The sequence below is a fragment of the Zonotrichia albicollis genome, chromosome 4, assembly GCF_047830755.1.
Source record: "Zonotrichia albicollis isolate bZonAlb1 chromosome 4, bZonAlb1.hap1, whole genome shotgun sequence".
NCBI classification, from domain to species: domain Eukaryota; kingdom Metazoa; phylum Chordata; class Aves; order Passeriformes; family Passerellidae; genus Zonotrichia; species Zonotrichia albicollis.
Genome location: NC_133822.1, coordinates 41,330,454 through 41,347,891, shown reverse-complemented (window position 1 = coordinate 41,347,891; position 17,438 = coordinate 41,330,454). Strand labels below are relative to the sequence as shown.

The 17,438-nt window shown below is 36.8% G+C and overlaps 1 long non-coding RNA gene across 1 annotated transcript; it reads right to left on the bottom strand.

Moving 5' to 3' along the window:
- Window positions 1-4,779: 4,779 nt before the first annotated feature.
- LOC141728839 (uncharacterized) lies at window positions 4,780-13,444 on the bottom strand. The gene is made up of 2 exons (XR_012580057.1): window positions 11,613-13,444; window positions 4,780-8,307 (listed from the first exon to the last, which is right to left on the bottom strand). It is a non-coding gene; the product is annotated as an uncharacterized LOC141728839 (long non-coding RNA).
- Between the last annotated feature and the right edge of the window lie 3,994 nt (window positions 13,445-17,438).

The following is a 17,438-nucleotide window of genomic DNA, read 5'->3' as shown; positions in this document are numbered from 1 at the left end:
CTGAATTGTGAAGATAAAGCATAAAAATGAGAGTTCAACCTGAATCAAGATGTAATGCCCGGACCATTGGGCCTCTCTCATCACAGATGTCTTACAGAGCAATTATCTGAATATTCCTCATTACTAATCTGTGCTTCCTAGCTAACAGTGCCATTACTGGATACACAGTAAGGCAAATTATTGCCTTTCAGGTAAAGAAACAGAACAGGTGCCAGAGATGATATTTAAAGGTGGTTTTAAACCAGATGTCACTGTAAGAGAAAACAATATTTTCTTATACTCTGTTTACTTTTTCTGTAATGTTAAGGAAGATTAAAAATGTTCTGTATTATTTTTCCCAAAATGGAATGCATATTTTTTCTGTTTCTTCATGTTTTGTTTTTTGTTTTGGCTCTGATTTTGGTTGTTTTTGTTTACTTTTGGTGGGGTGCTTTTTGGGTATTTTTTTTGTTTTTTGGTTTTTTGGGTTTTTTTTTTTGTTTGTTTGTTTTTTGTTTGTTTGCTTTATGACACTGATGTACCACTGTCCTTGTGGGAGGGAAGTAACACCTTTTTGCAATGGAATATATAAAAGAATACAATAATGTAGATACAGATTGTTGCCAGTATGCCAAGCAGAACATGTTGTAGGGACAGAGCTGCTGTGCTGACCACCAACACTCAAAGGACTTAAGAGCAAATTGTCCATCTTTTCAGTTGCAGATTTTATGGAATAGTGGCACCTAAATTCAATGCTTCATTTTTAAATGCAGTTCACCTCAGCCACAAGAAGATTTGACAATTTAATATTATCTGTCTATTTATCTGCAGCTTTCTCGTGAACTTCAAGTTTTTAGATACATGTCTAGAAAAATTGCAGTGTTGGGTTTTGTTCTGTTTTCGTTTTCCCAAACGAAGATTAGTGTTTGTGTAAAATTGTACATGCTGGTAGGATCACACAACTAGTGGAATCTCTCCCATTCACACATGTACAAGTTCAGTCTGGCTGTCTGAAAAACAGAACTCTGCTTTAAAGCTATGGAAGAAAATACAGTAGGGACAATACCACTGCAGATCTTCAGAAGTTTCAGGGAAGCATTGAGACTTAGGTCCTGTGCAGATATCAGGGAAAGTAAAATTGTAAAATTTAAATATCAACATTTAAATTGTAGGAAATACTTTAAGGTTGAGAAGGGGAAAAAAAAATTGTGCCCTTATTTGTGGAGATCCTGCTATACAGCAAGTTCTCACACCAGCAGAAATTTTTCTAAGTCTTCAACAGGAGATAACATTAAATCTGATTAAAAACCCCTGGGCTCTTCACAGAAAGAATAAAATAATACCCCTTCCTCCCCTGGCACTCTGAAGCCAACTGTGTGAATGAAAATTAAGTTATTAAAAATTAATAGCTTTTGGGTTACTTTGGTTTTTTTTGCTATTTTTCCTATACATAAACTGTCTTTCCTGACTAAATTAAATTCAGGTTACCTGGAGCACAGTCCTGGGTCACAGCTACATCTTCAGCCTCTTCTGTGTGTAAATCAGATGACCCTTTTTAAAATGGCCTTATGTTTATTTCTATGGTTTTTCTTCTCCCTGTTGCAGCTTCATCATCCTGCCAGCCCCTTTTTTGTGTTTAAAATGCCAGTGAGGTGGAGATTTCAGCCTGTGAAATCCAGAGATCCTTCAGTCTTCCTTGCTATAAGCCTGGGCTTAGGCTGTGCACCTCAGAGGCTGAATGTTAGCATTTGATGCATAAAAAGACAGAGTTTCTGTATTTCTGACTGGTGCACAGGATGTTTGTGTGCAATGCATGAAACCAACAAATATGTGACCACTTTGGACTAGTGAGTCCAATGTACATGGGTCTGCCACGTCTGAATCTCTGCCCCAGTGCTCCTGGCGTTGAACTGATCTCATCTCTGACTAAATTAGACATGGCACCCGAGTGCATCCAGCCCAGTTTGCAAAGCAAGCATGTCCATCACTTGTTTGCAAAGCAAGCACTCCATCACTCCACACAGTGGGGTTGGTATGGTCTGTGATTCCCAGGCATCCCTAGCTCCTGATGGGCCTATTAGCACCACTGCCATGTTACATACTAAGCTGCCTGGACTCTCTAAATCCCACACTGATGGTCAAAGAAGCCTAACAGTGGTAAATGATACCTTAGAAAATGTGCAGGTATAGAGACTGACTTGGAAACCTATTCATGGCCACCTTTCCATCTGGCTTTACCATAGCATTTTCAGCTATGAATTCACCATGCATTTTTGATCTACAGCCAATTTTCTTCAGTTCTTTATTCATCTCCTGTGGAGTATATTGCTGAATATATATTTTTTCATGCCATGTCTTGACTAGAGTTACTGCCATTACACAGTGGAACTCCTTCCAAAACCCAGCCAAAACTACAAACAGCCCTGAGGAACAGGCAGTTGTGTCTCAAGGGAAATTAAAAAATCCCCCAGTCTTTTACTACCTATATTTAGCCAAATTTATATGGGGATTTTATACCATTAAGCACAGGGGATATAGTGCTGCCAATATTTCAGACCTTTAGGCTTCCATCCAAAGTGGTCTGCTGCAAAAAGTGCATTTAAATCATATTTAGATCATAATATCAGTATCCCAAACTTGGGTCTCAGTGGAAGGGAGATTTTTCTCCTGAAGAGAGAACCCCTCCATAATTCATTAGCTTCTTTTCTGCATTGTAGATGAAAAAAATGAGCAAAAAGGCTATTAAATAATTTTAAGACTCATGAAATGTATTGTATAATATTAGGCTTCTGGTAAACCAAAGTTGTAAAATATATACATTTAATAGGCATGGAAAAGAAAATTCTAATTGTTTTCCTCAGCAACAAGAAAGTCTTATATTTCAGAAGGATTTTTCACCTGTGTGCAGCTTAGTTTATGAAGTGAGAAAAAAACATTTACAAGAATTACTTGACTTGTTTGAATCCCATGTTGGCAAAAAACTTTATACTGGAGCCTGTGTACTTATTGACTCAAAAGGCATAGCCACCATAGCTGATACCAGAAGAAAACAGCTGGCAACTTGAAGTTCATCCTGTTCTCTTCTGCAACCACTGAAAACTTACCCGCTACAAAAGGCATCATGCTGGGAGGCATGCAGAGGAGTTTCCATGGCTGATTATCTACCTGCAAAGCCTTATCTGTTTGTTTATGAACTCACAAGGAATGGGGACACAGCAAAAATCTGCATCTCCAGTGCCTTGTGCTTGCTGTTGCTGCCCCCTTAGTGAGGCAAGGAGAGATGTATGCAACATCACACAGATTATAACAGTCGTGTGCTGACTTCGCTTTTGTAGCACTTCCTAAAACATGAGGCTGTTTCCTGCTAGCAGTGATAATCTGGGGCCAATTTTGGTAATTAGATAATTTTTAAATGCTTTAATAAAAGCATTCAAGTGTATATTAAGCTCCCACATGGACAACGTCATTAATACTTTGACTTTTTCCTCCTGAGGAAGCAGTAGGATGGGTAGTAAAATTAAGAATTAGTCATGTTGCTAGGAAGTAAGTTTTATACATGCAGCATAAAATCTGTTCTGAACATTGCTGTAGTATTTAATTGCAAGGTTTGCAAAAAGAAAAGTTCTGAATGAAGAGTAAAAAGAATTCTATATTCTAGACTTTTTTTTAAATGTCTAGGTTATTTAATTGACAAAGAAAGGCTATCTATTTGCCAGATTTGATATAACATTCCTGACATTAGAAACTAATTTACATAAATTACTTTATATTACATGCCACTAATTTTTCTTACAGCCATGAACTTTTTTTCTCTCCTAATTATCCTTTTCACAGGAAAATTGTAAGAGAAGAATAAGCCCTTATAATTTAGACAAATAGCTATCAATTGACTAAACAAATATCATCAGAATACCTCTGTAGATATATTCTTTTTCAAATTTCCAATCAGTAGGCCTGAATATAAACCTTAGATCTGAACTCTGAATTCAGGACCTACACATCCTCTTCCTTTAAGTAGGTGGAACACAGATATTCTGTTCTAAACTCTTATACAAATAGGTTTGGAGAGGGCACTCATTGTAGTGTACATACTAGAAACATTTTAGAATCAGCTGAGCTTGCAAACTGAGACCCTGGCCAGGGCTGGTTTTACTTGGTTGTCTTTTCCACAGCTTTCAGACTGTTTGTGCCATTTGCTGTGTGGGGCTGCAAATGGAGAAGTCTGGGCTGAGCTGGAGATGAGACTCCCTGGCCATTTCTGCCCTGCTGGAGAACGAGCACTGCGCAGCAAAGGAAAAACAGGCTTGCTTTGAGCATTGGTCTCATACCACAGGTCTTTGCTCTTCATCCAGAAGAGGACTCGAGCACTAAGCAATTAAAAAAAAGATTCTTCATTAAATCCCTATTGATTATAGAATATAGTTGCATATACAGCCCAAATTAATCTGAATCTCCTAAAATCCCATGGCACATATTTTCCAGATGATCCTTCTTCTGGGCCCCTAGCTTTTGGCCAATAAATTTTTTGGCCAATTTATTTCTTTGAATCTCCTATTAAATTCTATCTGAATTGTTCCACAGGTGCAAAATATCCCTATGCCTGTTGTAAAGTGTGTGATAATTTTTAAACATTCACTCCTAGTTGTATATGTACCTCCATAGTCTATACTCCAATTTACAGTTTTCAGTTTAAAGAATCACACCCTTGTTTTAATGTATAATTGATGTTTGAGAGCACTGTAAGCTTCAAGGATTTGTGGCATCTAGATAAAAAATTATTCATATGCACAAGAAGCAAGCTGACTTTTCTCTTTTTTATTTTTTATCACTTGTATTGATATCAAATAGACAGGGATGTAAAGGCAGCCTCTAATTTGTCTCTGTGTACTAAACATTAAAAGAAGAACAAGGCTTTTAAAATTCAGAGCAGTTCTGTCAAAAGATTGCTATATACAGGTATTTATTCCACTTCCCTTCTCATTTACATATGAAATCTTGTCTGACAGGCCTCTGAGTCCATAGTAAATTAGAAAAGTTAACCACTCTTTATCCATTATTTATGGGCTGCATAGTCTAAAATTACTACGTTTTCTTCATATACACTGTGCTAAGGTATAGAATTAGATATAGAATGGTTTGGGGTTTTTTTCTTTTTAATTCGCTAGAAGAAAATACATAAAAGCATTAGCAATGGTTTTCTTTATAATTAACTGGCATTTTAAAGTGTCAAGATATAAGCTGCAAAGGAGAGCTTTATAACCTAGCCTGAAGAGGAAAGAGAAATTATTATCTAAGGCAATGAACTCAGTTCTGTAATACACTGGCTAGGGGTAATTGATATGAAGTAATAAGAAAATCTGGCAAAAAGCTGAAAGGGGAAAATCTTCAAGCTGATGTGAAATGACCACAGAGAAGTTATGACAAAGTAAGCCAGACAGTAAGTAAGCAGCAGGATCTGTAAAACTGCCACTAGATTTCCTGCTGAAGTTGCACTGAAGAATTGTTGTATGACTTCTACAGTATAGAGGAGGAGTACAAGGCAATGTTTAATCTTAGTCCATAGAAAAATCAAAGAAGAAAGAGTGAATACATATATTTCAGTTTCAGACATTGTGTTTCTAATTGGACATTTGCTATTTTGACCTAAAAAAGAAGATTCAGTAGACTACATTTTGGGCTTGTTTTCAACAGTATGCCCTCTCTCCAACACCCACTTTGGCTGAAGTAGGTAGAATTTTTATACAGTCAGATCTGTCATCAGCAAGATAATCACAGATATCATTGTGTATGTACTCTTGTTGAAGAATCTACATTGCCTTCTCAGATGTATTTCTACTTCCAAATCCTTTACCTGAAGAGAAGTTTTAAAGAAACTTCTACTTCCTCCTGCCTAGAACCATTTATCAATTACATCCTCCTATCTATTATTCAGAGAGTCATAGCATCATAGGATGGTTTGGGCTGTAAGGGAACTTTAAAGGTCATCTATGATGACCCTGCAAGGAGGAGGAACATCTTCATCAGGTTGCTCAGAGCCCAGTCTAACCTGATCTTGAATGTTTCCAGGGATGGGGCATCAACCACTTCTCACGGCAATCTATGCCAGTGTTTCATCATCCCCACTATAAAAAATTTCTTCCTTATATCTAGTCTGAACTTATGCTCTTTTAGCTTAAACCTTAACACTTCTTGTTCTATCAGGCTCTGCAAAAAAGCCTGTCCCCATCTTTCTTTTAAGCTTATTTTAGGTATTGAAAAGCCACAATAAGGCCCCCCTTGAGCCTTTTTTCCTTCAGGCTGGACAGCTCCAGCTCGTTCAGCCTTTTCTCATAGGACTGGTGCTCCATCCCTGTGACCATTTTTGTGGCCTTCCTTTGGATCCAGTCCAACAAGTTCATGTCTTTCTTGTTCTGGGTGCCCAGAGCTGGGTGCAAAATTTCAGTGGGTCTCACTGAAGTGGAGTGGTGGAATCACCCCCTCAGAACCTGGGGGCCACACTCTCATTTGATGCAGCCCAGGATCCTCACCTCTGCCAATGCCACTCCTTGCATGATCACACAGTGAAATAGACCAGGGAAATTGTCCATTTTAGAACAAAGCTAATCCTCGAAATCTGATTCTTATGTTTAAAATGGACCATTAAAGAGAACTTTCAGATGAACTACTGAACTAGCAGGCTAAGGAGGAGAGGAAAATGTGGAAAAGAGATCAGGAGCAGGATGGGATTGCAATTTTTTGGTATGGTGCCCTGAAGATGGGTTCAGCAGCTCTCCAAATGCTCTCCCAGTAAGTCAGAAGCATTAATTAGCCTGAAAAGATTTAAATCCCAGCTCCCAATTTCTGTACTATCATCCTAATTACCTTCATAAAAATGTATTGGGGAGGACCTGAGTGTGTAATTCACTGCTTATCTTGATTAAGATAGTTCAGAAGTTTGCAGGGCTATTAAGCAAGCAAGGAGTCAAAACTCTGTAGCCCGGTGACTCAAGCACTTGTCTGTAGGGAGGGCTTTCACCTTCCAAGGATTTGAAATGCATTTCACACTAAACTGTACTGGACTGAAGCAATTAGTGGTCTTGATGAGATAGAAGGTGTTTGATCTGTCAAATTCAATGACATCTTTGTCTTATTGCCATCTAAATTATTTAGGTATCCAGTAATGGTAGGATTTTAAAGTCACCCTTATGTTCAGCATCTCCTCTTGGACAAGTTTGGTATCTCTTAATCTGACAGACTGACTGCTGTGTTCCTCTGACAAGTCCCATGTGCTTCCTCAGCTTAGGAGGAGAGTTGAGATTTACCACCGACTGCAGATTCCAGTCTCAGTGGGTATGCTTCTAAATTAGGCATTGTAATGCTAAGCAACACAGCACAGAAACCATCTTGTGAAAGTACCTAAATGAGTGCAAAAATCAGAGACTGGATAATCAGATTCCTACTCTCTATTGCTACTAATATATTGCCTGAAATTTCTCATCAGATACAAATAACTGATAAAATTGTTATATATTCTGTTTTAAGTGAAATGCCTAAAAGGCTTCTTTTTCTAATAAATGAATATAAAGGACAACTGCTTGATGTGAAGAAAAATACTTGACTTTCTGAGGTTGGAAAAATCCCCTATGTCTGAGTCATGTTTCTGGTAGAAGCTTGCCACAACCTGGCAAATTTGCAAGAGTCAGACACTGTGGAATTTTCCATGAACTGGTGCCACCATAGTATGCACTGTACAAAGTTCAGTTTATAAATATTTAGGAAAAAGCCCCACAAAACAGGAAGTCTGTAACATTTGACAAAGTAGAAAAACTAGATTTTCGGTCATGGGTTATCTTCTGAGAGTATTCTTTTAACACTGTGTGAGCTGATTCACATAGATTTAAAAGAAAGTAGAACTTTATTATTATCATCAGTGACATAGGAAAAATATCAGAAAAATAATGGAAATATCATACACACAGTGCATGCTCCAGCATGTACAGATACCACATTGATGACAACAGGCTAGCAAATTTTTTTCCTTAATTGTTTAGGTCTCTGAAATTCATGTATGTTCTTCCAGAATGGTGATAAACCTGAAATGGGTCATTTATCTTAGGCACACTTGTACATAGGCACATTTCAGCAGTAGGGAAAAGGGCTGCAAAAGCCTTGTCCTTCCCCAGCCTGCTCCTCCGAGGCAGTGACACCTGTCCCAGCATCAGAGGTGCCTGTGGGTGTTTGAACTCTAGAAGGAAAGAAAGCTTCATCCCCCTGATGAACTATCTCCAGAAGCCACACAGTGCTGCACGTTGAGAGCTGAACATGGGACTGGTGTTCTGAGAGCAGCAGCTGAATAATGAAACACAAATGATAAGCTCAGGCTTGGGCCTAGAGCACTAGAGCAGTAACCCATGTTAGTGCATTTAATGCAGTCTTAGGTCTTGAGTTACCCAGAACAGTGCCAGAAAGTCAGGAGTTTAAACGAAATTTGGTAGGTGAACATAACCTACTGATGACTAAAGATTTTTCAGTTTCTATTTCTAACAATTTTATTGTTAAAACAAAGCTACATTTAATTTGTAGTTGAGTGGGACATGATACTAGTCAGAGAGAACCATATTTAAGTTAGTAGCAGTTTAGAAACAGACCCTGAATGAACTGTTCCAAGTGTTCAGTAAGTGTTTAAGACACTGCCTTAATTGTGCTGATTCCCTTATATTTACTTGCAAAGCAATTCATTAAAAAAACAGATAAATAAGGTCACTCTTCTAGAATGAGAGCATCTGTTATTCGAGGACAAAACTCTTCTCTGCTGTCTTTCAATTAGAATCAACAGGAGCTTAAAGTCACGCATATGTATGAGCAGTATGCTGATTTGAAATAATAATGAGAATTCCATCATTTAAGCCCTACATGTTTTTAAATATAACTTCAGATGTAGCTTCAAGTAGCAAATTACCTCTCAATGTTCAGTGACATACAGAAGAGCAACCAAAAATAGAATAAACGTACTTGCAATTTGCATAAAATTCATACTAAGAAAGAATGTGCTATGGTTAGAAAGACAAAAAAAAACAACAATCCAGTGAGAGCAGTGGGAAATAATGTCATTCTTGTGTGATTTACTTCCAGTTGGAGACACTGCATATCTTAAAGAAATGATAAATGTACTACTAAATAATTTTATATATATATAGAGTTAAAAAACTGGTGAAATATTGCTGTTTGAGGTCTGATCCTAACAAGCATCAGGAAGGCTTTGCCAAAGTAAGTATTGACAAAGAGCAGCCAAGGGATTACTTAAAAAAAGAGAACAGAAACAAATTAGTCATTCCAAACAATCTGCGCCTTAAGGGAAATGGAAAATAAACTCATTCAACCGCCTGGCAGTGTAGTTTTTAAAAATCACAACAATCAAGGTGACATGGGAATATGCCAGAGAAAAAAATGTAGTATTGACTCTGTCCCCAAGATTTTAAGCAAAAACTTCTGTCTGTTGATCTCCTTGTTTAATCCCAAGTTCTTCCATTAATGCCTACAGTGTTTTCAGCTGTAACCTTATATATCACATAATAAAGCAACATCTACTTATAACCGACTGGTCAATCCCAGTATGACATATTTTATATTTAGGATTAATTTTTTAATCCTAATCTATAATTTAATCTACAATCTAATTTAATCCATATTTTTTCATATAATTCTAATAATAACCTTTGGTGTTGAGTGATAAACTCTGTGTCTTGTTTCTTTGACAGTTTAACTGCTTGCCATGAACACGGCATGTATTTACTGCTCATTAGTACCTGTGGTTCGTTCAGTAACTTGATAATTCATAGCACTGGAGAAGCTCAAAGATGGAGTTACTCATGGCTCAGATCTGAAAGATACTGAATAGCCTGGCTCTCGCCCAGTAAAGCACTGAAGCACACATTTATAGTTTGGGTAACTGATTTTTTGTCAAGAGAAGCATAAAAATAAAGCACATGACTCAGGCTACTGCTGAAGGAACTCCAGAGTACTCAGGACTGCCTCTTTCTGATGATGCCATATATTTGCTGGCAGAGTTGATTGCAGGAACAGACCTGCTTCTAATATCTGTTTTTGTTTTAATTTTATTCTAACATGAGTGTGAAAGCTTCTTCATAGTTGTTTTGAGGGATGCTGTCTGTGGCATAGCACCAATGTACCCTTTCCTTGCTCAGGAGGTTGACATTGATGTGAACCCACACATAGCTATGCCTTCTACCACCATTCCTTCACTTCTTCCATTCTCTCCTCCCCTTTTCCTCCAAAGCATTACTGATGTAAAAAACCTCTCTGTTCCAGGGAAGCTACTATTCTCTGGGCAAAGGGAAAGATTTACTGCTTTAATTTTAAATGCTGTGTCTGAATGCTTTCACAGATGAGAAACAGAAATGATGTAGCATGTACCTAATAAAGTCTCTTTAAACTGAGAATCACAAAGAGATTTAAAGAAAACAAACACTGTGCCCACAACTCTAATAGAATACTTGTACTTTTACAACTTAATGAACTTTTTCTTGAAGACAGTTTTCTATTAGTGACAGGCAAAGAGAAAAAATATGTATCCCATGCAGGCTGGACATATTTGTAGAACAACTAATCTTAAAAAAGCATGTTCGCCTGTTCTTAGGTGACTAAAAGAGAACAAGAAAAACACCATTTCAATTAAGAAACATCACCTCCATTCTCTTCTCTTCTGATAGAGATGTTCTCCATGGTGTCCCTAGCCTAGTGGTATGATCTAGTGGTCTAGATAGCATCAACAGAGGCCATTAGATATCCAAAATATCTTGATAAAAAGTTTTAGCCTTCCCTTACATGCTTGAAATGTCTTCTTTTTATCGTGTTCAGAAAGAAGAACAAAATGGAGAGGATTAGTGTCTGTGAGGTGTAATGGTGAGGAAGCACAAGGGCGCTTATCAAAATATTTTTTGTCTGTCCTTGCCACAGGAAACCCAGTGACTTTTGAAGAGAATGCTCCAACTGGACTCAAAGAAAACCTTCTGAGAAGGGGCTTGTGCTTGTTGTGCTGCTTTCAGGTGTAAGAAGGCCAATAGGAAGGACAGCCACCTGATTTCCATGGGGAGTCCTCAATATTAAAGAGCCTGGATAGCTCAGAGATGCTATTCTATATAAGCAAATTCCTTTAAGTGCCATTTGCCTATTTTCCTTGTGTCTCACTCCAAAATTTCCACTTCTGTGAAGAATAACAGGAATGATTGTCACTAGGCAGAATGAGGAATAAATGGGTAGGGTGCTCTGGCAAAATGGCACAAGAAGTCTGTGCATAATTTTCTCTGGAGATTGAAAGAATTTCCAGGCATGCTGAAGTGTTGCAACACAATGTGCCAAAGGACCTTAGAGAGGATCCAAACTTTCTACTCTGAACTCAAAATATAATCTGGAAGCATCTTGCTCAACTTTGCTGGTCCTCATTCTCACAAAGAAACAATCTATCATGGCGTCATGTGAGTGTTGCATATAAAGGGGTTGTCAAATAGTTATATTTGGGACCTGGTCTCCTTTCCTTTTTACCACTTAGAGCGCCCAAAATCACATATTGCCAACTACCACAAAAACCATGCACTTAATTTTTTTCTTTTTTGCTTTCTTTCTTACACTGTTACCTCTTCCATGGAAGGAGTATCACATTGGCATCAGCCAAAGCAGTAGTTCAGTCTGTGTTTGGGACTGCCTCCAGTGGCACTGCACATTGCTAAATCAAGCATTATATTCAGAGCATCCCAGGTTTGGTCTAGAACACTCCTCGTCTTTGACTCTGACCTGTAAAAACATTTAAACATATGCATGATCTTCAGCTTTTCTTTCCCCTGTTCTGAGACACTAAGGTAGGTACAAATGTGGTGAAAAGCATTAATGATTAAGCATGTACATCACTGTTTTGCTGGGTGAAGGAAAAAATGCCTTCTCTTAAACTATTTATATAATAGGCCCCAATCCTGTACGTTTGCAGCCTGTGCTCTGGCTTTCAGTTGCATTTGTTTCCATATCCAAACGCCTTTCAAATTCAGTTCTGCTCTCTGGGCTAGAATGAACACTTGTAAGAATACAGTAATTAAACACAATTACAAAGATGTGCACATTCCATGCTGAACAGCCACAGGCTGCTTTCCAAGAACCCCTTTTTATTTTTGTCATCATCTATAATTTTCCTGGCTTCTTATTTACTTTACTCAGCTAACAAACTAGTTTTGTGTGACCCCAGGAAATTCTTCGTAATTTTGTTGCTGTTGCAGACTCCCACTGCACTTCTCTGGCAAGTAAAAAAAGTAAAAAAATACAGATCCAGAAAGGTGAAAAGATTCAGTAATCTGTGGAACACAGCTTCCAGCTTTTGCCAGCTTTTAGTCATGGCAGAGTTTATAAAATAGCCCAAGAAGCCAAAAAAAAAAAAATGTTTAATGGAATTGCTCCCTGTCCATACTGAAGTGTGGAAATCAAATAAAGACCACATTTGACCTGTCAATACATCGGCCTCTAGATCACCTGTGCTTCAAACATCATGGACCTTAATATTTTCTAAAGCATTTTTTAAAATGTTTCTGCATTCTTTATACAGAAATTCATTGCCAAACCTTAAAGTCGGTTGAACAGATATGGGGAGGTTTCTTACAAAATTTATGTTGTTTTCATGTCAAATCTTTTCACGCCATCTGGTAGAATGGTTTCAAAATGCAAATATTTTGTTCTTTTTTGTTATCTCCTACTGTATGTAGCTTCTTTTACCTGTTGTCAAGTGGCATCAAGTACCAGATCCCTTAGAAGCCACCCAAAGAGAAGACAGATGTTACTAACACTACATGGTACATATCAAATGTAAGCACAGAATGGTCTTAAGCTGCCAATCACTTCAGAACCCTGAAATACTTATTATTTGGAAAAAGCAGCAACGTGAAAAATATCCACTGCTATTTGTTGAATGAACAGGTTGGTTTGTGGCTAGAAAGAAGCAGTCTTTATAGCAGTACTGGACTTCAGGCCTTCAACTCTTATGGAGTTTGGCTTACTTATCCCAGGGGAGAATGAGACTCTGAGGGATTTGTTCTAAGTCTTCAAATGAGGGATATCATGACCTGGGTGATGATTTTATTATAGAATAATTGAAATATATAATAATATATATTTTAATATTTATTGTGTATATAGACTACATTATTCATACCACATATTCAAGATAAGCCAGTATGAGAAATAATCTAGTTTTCTTGTGCTTCAAAAATAGCAATCGATAAACAGATTTCCTCAAAGAGAAATTCAGGGCATTCTGCTGGGTTTCTGCACTGAAGCATTCTCTCAAAGAGCTCTTTTCCCCAAACCAGTTATACAGGCAGCTCAGGGAGACAGAACAAACAACAAAATAAGATGCATGAAATTATGTGATGAAACCATCCCCTGCCAGTCCTAATTCTAATGTATCAAGGCTCAAGAGAATATTGGACATCTCAGTGGTTTAAGGGAGAAAAAAAAAAAAAAAAAAAAAAAAAAAAAAAGGGAGAGAAAAGGGAGGAAAAGCACCAATTGTTTCTTCCTTCTATTAATGGGAGCTTTGAAACATTTTGTTTGGCAGAGATTCAAAAATATTATTTTTTGGGGTTGCTTCTCATGGGCTCATTGTCAGCTGTGCTGGGGTTCTGTGCTCTTTTTTTGGTTTTGTTTTGGCTTTTTTTTAAATTTTGTTTTGTTTTTAATTACAATGTCATCGTAATTCAACCCCATAAATCCCACTGTTATGCAAATCTCAGGACCTCACACTCAGAATTGCTCAAGTGAGGCCCAGAATGGGAAAAGTAAGTAATAACAGATCAAGGCTGTAAAGCACAGCAGTGTGTGGGACAGGCTGTCACCCGCTGATCACTGACTGCTGTCCAAGGCTGGAGGCACAGATGTGCATACCAAGCGTGGTGAGAGAAATCAGAACCAGAAGAGAAAGGAAAAATGAAACAAAAATAAAACACATCAACTATAAAAAGAAGGAAAACATACTGCATGTCCTCATGGGGAATCAGAAATTCCTGTACTTCTAAGATTACATTATATTATTACTTTTTCTGCTTTCTAGAAGTTTTAATACTTGCCCTTGTCATTTCATGCTGCATAGGAGAGTGCATGGCTACATAGTTTGAATTCTTGTGCATGACTTTATACTGGAGTGCTCTGTGACTACTTAAGCCAATCATCTTCTGCAATGGCAACTGATTCTAAGAACTAAATTTAAGATAACAAAAATTGCCTCTTGCCATTTATAAATATGTTGTTAGAGACTGTATGCTGACAGGTAATGTGAAGACTGTGAAAGCATTTTTGGAGAATGAAAATTGATCTGGAGCTACAGGAAAAGAAACCAAATCTATTTACTTATAGGCCTCACTTGGTTGGGGCAAAATATTGAAATCATAATTCTGAAGGGAAACTTCCAGAAAAGCTTCTCAGTGAAAGAAAGAAAGAAAGAAAGAAAGAAAGAAAGAAAGAAAGAAAGAAAGAAAGAAAGAAAGAAAGAAAGAAAGAAAGAAAGAAAGAAAGAAAGAAAGAAAAAGAAAAGTGCTTTTTGCAGAGATTCTTAGCATAAACATGGGAATTCTATAGAAATTAAGCAATAGGTAATATCAGACTTCCAAAAATATGTCAAAAATCACTTGCAGAATTTTCTACACCACATCTTTTCTAGAAGAGACTCCTCTCTAAGGCACGCTCTCAGAAAAGGTATTAAGAAGCAGTAACATCTTAAATCATTAGAGACAGTAATTACATTGATAAATACACCTGACTTCCCAAAATGTTTATATTAAACATTAAATAACTTTGCTTTGCCAAAAGATATTACATATACTAGTCAGAGTCATGTTTTTTTTCCAAAGTTTTTTGTTGTGGGGGTTGTTTTTCCCTTTTTGTTTAAAAAAAAAAAAAAAAAAGCACTGGTTTCTTGGAACACTCAGCACTGAAAATTACCTGAACATTTACTATTAAATGCAGGGAGAACAGTTAATTTACTTAAACAGACATTGAAGTAGACAATGACATAAAATTGCAAAAGCAAATAGATATTTATACATCATCTGGGGTCAGCTCAGCATTATAATGTTTCCCAAATGTATAAAGTTGCTCTCAGGAAATAAATCAGAGTACAAAAAAGGAAAATTAGTGTTAGGCTGTACTAAGCAAAATATTTTTCATATCTTCTCAACAAACTCAAATACAACAATACAGAAATAAAAGTATTTTTTGATAAGAATACCAATGCAAATGACATTGTGATTTTTCAAATAGCTTCTAAAACTTCTAAAAAAATTACTCTTTTGGATTTTTTTTTTAAACTTTGAATAAAAACAATAAGATTTCATCAATGGCAGGAATAAAAAATTTTGCTAAGATCTACAAAAAATTGTAACAGACTCTGATGTGATGGCAGTACTCGATAAGATAGCTAAGCAGATAAAAGATAGTACAGCTCAATGCAAACACTTTTTTGGAATATGAAATCAAAGTATTGAATAAGAATCCTGCCTCCTTTGTTCAGCCTTCAGTGACCTATTCCCAAGCTATGACTTGTTTAAAAGCAGAACATCCTTGAGAACTAAGAATAATTCACCACTGCAATTATTACAATTTATTTATTTATTTGGAAAAGAAAAATTAGAATTTTGGATGTTAAAGCGAAAAATAATGATTAAACAAATAAAATTGTATTGAAATGCAGTATATAAAGACAAATGACTCAACTGTTATTTATGCCCAAAAAATCAGTTAAGAAGTAAAGATAAAACAGACCTAGTTTAAGGTTTGTGGGGTTTTGTTTGTTGGTTTGTTTGCTTTTGTTGTTCTTTGCATATTTCATTTTTAAAACTTAAGGGTAGCATTTTCTTTCCTCTGTTTTGTTTCTCCTGTTCTTTCATTTCATGGATGCTTGTCTGTGCATTGACACCCATTTTAGGGCCTTGCAACCCTTTAAAAGTGGGGTATCGCACTGCAATTGTCTCTTTCAAATAAGAAGTAATAAGCACTTGTGTTTACTGGGGAATCAGGAACTACAATGCGAAGATGCTGCCATTCTGCTGCTCTGTGGTGCCGTCCCCCTGTGTGAGGCTGAAGCTCTTCCAGGTTACAATTTTCTGCTAAATCTGCTACATGTCTGCCTGCCTGTACCAATCTTGTCCAGAGCATCCACTCTCTATGCAGTAACTTAGTAAAGACCTGTCTCATGCACAAAAATTCTCTCTTCAGGGTATGAGCATTCTCTCTCAAATGCACATGCATAATCTTACAGCATTATAAAATGAAAAAGGAATGAGTAGATTTCAGTCTTTCTTACTTGAAATCTGATATAATGTACAATAGAGTAAATAAAACTTTTGATTATGCTCTATTTTCTGCCAAATTTAATATTTTATGACACTTTATAAATTATTACTCCGATGTAATGGAGCCTTGAATCCATTATTCTCACATTTCTCTATGCTTTCTGGGCCAATAACCAGAATAAACTTTGTGCTGAATCATTCAAGTGCTGTACAGGTACTGTCAGGAGTTTTCATTATGGGACCTCAAGTGGGCCAAAGTTTAGAGCTGAAACTACAAATTTTGTTTCTGAAGTGAGTGCTTCAGAAGTAGAAAAACTGAAACTAATGCCATTTTCACCAGTCCCACTTTCCTCTGGCCTTGCTTTCCAAGCCATTGACTTTTCAGCAGTTTTCCTCCAAATCAAATTGTACACCCTTCATTTTGGTTCCTTTACAATATTTCCTTCTTTCATCTCAAGATTTAAGTCTCTGCTCTTTCTGTCTTTCTCTTCCTGCCAGGCTTGTTTCATGTTTTCTCTCTCATTTAGACAAGGAAAATAAACTGACTTCTGCTCTGCTGTTAGTCTCTGTACTTTAAGTAGTTGTATACTCTATTCAGGATAGAGCCTATTAGCTAAAAAATAAAACAGTTATACCATCCATCACAGTGCAGACTGAAGTAAATCTTACCTTTTTTCTATGTACATCTGATACAGACAAATTTTCATGCAGAAAATTCAGCCTTCTACTCTAAGTCCAATCTCATAAATCTTGTCTACTCTTCTATAATCCTAGGCCAAGTTTTCAAAGTCACATCCAGTCTAGACTCTTAGGAAGAGCGCTAATTAATCTGAGAAGACAACAGAGCAGGAACAAAACAGAAAATTTGAAATCACTCATTTGTGCAATAATAGGCCTTTCAGTAACCAGTGAAATTTATTTGCAAAAGATTATTCTAATGAAAAAAACATGACTAATATTAGCTTGTTTCTTGAGAAGATAACTCTACCTCCTTACCCACATTTTAATGCTTTTCAGATCACTATGAACTTGTCTTATTGCAGTTACAGCAATTGCATGTTGGTTTTGTACATTTTTTTCACAGTAATTTTTTTTTAGCATAAAATAAAGTAGAAACTTTTAACTAGTTAAGTTTGA